The sequence below is a fragment of the Myotis davidii genome, unplaced genomic scaffold (genome assembly GCF_000327345.1).
Source record: "Myotis davidii unplaced genomic scaffold, ASM32734v1 scaffold167, whole genome shotgun sequence".
NCBI lineage: Eukaryota > Metazoa > Chordata > Mammalia > Chiroptera > Vespertilionidae > Myotis > Myotis davidii.
Genome location: NW_006300048.1, coordinates 2,386,725 through 2,390,042, shown reverse-complemented (window position 1 = coordinate 2,390,042; position 3,318 = coordinate 2,386,725). Strand labels below are relative to the sequence as shown.

Sequence of the window (3,318 nt, the reverse complement as noted above, 5' to 3'; positions counted from 1 at the left end):
GTAGCCAATAGCTCTCTGGGCTGAAACCTAATATCCTGGTTTTGGCAACTCGGTGTTTAATTTGCTCCTCTTTCTTTTCCGCCGGCGGGAGGGAGACCTCCGGGCCCCCTCCCGCGCCGGTCCCCTCCCCGGAGGGAAGAGGCAGAGGAAGGAGGTGGTGTGGGTTTTTTTTTCCCTCTCTCTCTCTTCTCTCTCTCTCCTTGAAATTTTTATCACAAAATTATAATACACTCAAAGGGAAACTCACCGTCATGAAAAAGCAGTGCCTTGTCAACGGGGTTTCTGCGCCATCGCACCAGTTTCCAATCCCCGGGCTCCACTGTGGATGTGGCACTGACCAGCTAGGATGAAACTCGGGAGTGTCAGAGCACATACAGAAGAAAGCTGGGGCCCTGAAGAAACCTGGGAGTGAGGCTTTCTACCATTCCAGCCCCATCCCTACTTTCAGACTCTTGTGAGGGAGAATGAGCTTTTTGTGTTGAGCTGTTGTACTTGGGGCTCTTTGTATTTTGGTAGCTTAGCTAGTATTCAGATAAAAACATTTGCCTGAGAAAAGGGTTCTTTTTTAATTAAAAAAATTTTTTTTTAAATCGAGCTCCAAAGATGTTAATTTCTGTTTCCTTTGGGATTTTTTTTTTTTTTTGGCTAACTTCAGAAATGTACTGGTTTACTTAAGAAACAGGTTTATTTGGCTCTTTAAAAAAAAATTAAAATCTACACGATAACGTGCTAGTCTCTGCAGGCGCCCTGCACACACACACACGTTCACTCGTTTTAGCTGGGGGTGGGGTGGGAGGGGGGTAAACATAAAAAAAAATATTTGTTTAGAACTCCAATTAGAACAAGCCCAATAAATACTTTTTTGCATATGCTTTTTTTAAAAAAAATACCACACAACTAAAACGTCACTCTTAACAGTTATTTGGCAAATAACCCATTTATCCTAACTTTTAAATGTACGAAGCTTTCCTTTGCAACATCCTCTTTCCATTCCGAAATGTTGTCAGACCTCGTGTGTGAAGCCTGTATGTCAACATTAACCAGGAAAAAGAAAACAAAAAAAAAAACTTTAGTGGCCAAGATGAAGGTATAGGACTAAGTCGCCCTCAAAACAGCCAATTCCCTTCTCTTTATATGTAGATATCCTTTATCACCACATTTGTGGAACTTTCCTTACGTAACCCCCCAACCTTTAAAAAGCTACCCAACCTTTTGAGTGTAATTAACACCCATTTTAAATGGCGAATCTCATTGTTGAGAGTCTCCATAAACCACCTAGCACACTGAGAGGGTTTAAGTAAATGTTAACTGGGATAGTGTGGATTGGGGGAGCATGCCTTTGTGGCCTAGATTAACTGCATTTATTTTTCCTGCAAATTCCCACGAAAATACAGTGGGCGTTTTGTTGTTGTCTTTTAGTTTAAATAAACATCAAGGATAAAGGATGAATTGCATAAGCATGTGATTAAGATTTTTAAAAATACATACATAAGCCCCAAAAATGTTTCAAAATTATTTTAAATTACTTTGTAATACCTACAGCCATGAGGTCCTGCCATAAACAGAATGTTCAAAGCCATGTTCCCCAAATATTTAGTGAGTTCTAAATAAAATTATCCCTAGATCTAAATTATTTACATGAAATTATTGTTTGGTTTCTGTATTCCGTTAGTATCAAAAGGTAATGGTATCGCACCTTGCTTGCTTACATAAGGGGACTATAACTATACTATTTTGTACAAAATAAATGTCAAGGTTAGCATACAATGTTGTCATATTCAAGACAGAAAATCTTAACAGAAAAACAAACCATATCTTGTTCTAGTAACCGCCACTCTGTCCTTTTCAATGTATGTTCTATATTTAAACTTTCCTTAAAAATACATTCAGTGATTTTGTATCACATAGTATCACTGAGGTGTTTTCTCAGTGTTTCACAGCCAGCCAAGGCCTTCCTGGAACAGTAGTCCTTGCATAAATTATCATATTTCTCTACACTTGACAGTTGGACCAACCAGTTTTCTAATTGGCTTGGGAAATTTTTAAACATATTTTAAAGTGCCTTTGGATTGGTTGGAGTTTAATTGTAATACCCATTTTGAAGGATTACATTTCAAAAGAGTCCATTATTCATTGCAATTAGGACCCACCAAGCAAGTTTTACAGCTGTTGCTCCATAGCTCCAATGAAATATTAATGGATTTCAGAAAGCTATTCTCCTAAGTCAGCCAAAACCCCAAAGAAACACAAATCTGACTTTGAAAGATCACCAAACAAAACTGAATTCATAGACCCACAGAGTGTGGATAGTGCAGGCTTTTTGAAGAATGACATTTTCTGAGAGCCTACTGCCTCCTATATACTTACACACATTATTGACTGAATCTCCATGAAAGCCTATACTAGTAGAATAAGGCTTAGTTATCCTGATTTTGCAGATGAGGCTCCTGATGATTTTAGTAATTTGCCTGGAGTCATCAGTCTAGTTCGGGCTGGTGGGGAAAACCCAGGTCAGGTTGATTCTAAAACTCACCCTTCTCTTCAGGCCCTGAAAGGGACGTGGACACAAGCAGTCCTTGCTGTTTGACTATAAACAGGGCTCAGTGCTGTGGCCTAGGCAGAGGGACAGCCCTCCACTTGGTGAAGGCCGACTTTGAGAATGCCAGTTGTCAAATCTAATTTTAAATTTGGGGGGGTGTGTGTGCAAAATACTGGGACAGCAATGGGGAGAATTTCAGGTTCACCAGGCACCACCAAAATTGAAATCATTTAATATTAAAAAGAATAAACAACCTTTTCATTTTCCCCATGTGATTGAAAAACATTTTAAACGAAGAATATGCCTGTGTATGTAAAATATAAGCTATGGTCTATATAGACAGGATTTGGGTGTCTAAATGTAAGATTAGGAAACTTTTTAAGAGGAACGTTCTTTTTTGTTGTTGTTGTTAATCCTCACCCAAGTTTATTTTTCAGTTGCTTTTTAGAGAAAGTGAAAGGGAGGGAGAGAGACACATGTGAGAGAGACACATTGACTGGTTGCCTCTGGCACATGCCCGGGGACAAGGCCAGGGGATCAGGGATGGAGCCTGCAACCAAGGTACATGCCCTTGACTGGAATCGAACCCAGGACCTGTCAGTCCACGGGCCAGTGCTCCAACCACTGAGCCATACTGGCTAGGGCAAGAGGAACGTTCTTAAAATGGCTTACCTATATGCAAATAACTTTAATTGTATTGACTACAATTTAATTATGTACAATTAAATGGTCACTCCTATGGTTCTTACCTGCGTAGGCGACCTAGAAAGAAGGGCAAC

At 39.7% G+C, this 3,318-nt stretch overlaps 1 protein-coding gene across 1 annotated transcript in view; it reads right to left on the bottom strand.

The window, feature by feature from the left end:
* GLTSCR1L (GLTSCR1 like) overlaps positions 1-293 on the bottom strand; it is a 96,393-nt gene extending 96,100 nt beyond the window's left edge. The window contains exon 1 of the mRNA XM_015572155.1: positions 248-293. The gene's annotated coding sequence lies outside the window, so the exon portion shown is untranslated. The remainder of the gene's footprint in view (positions 1-247) is intronic.
* Positions 294-3,318: the final 3,025 nt, after the last annotated feature.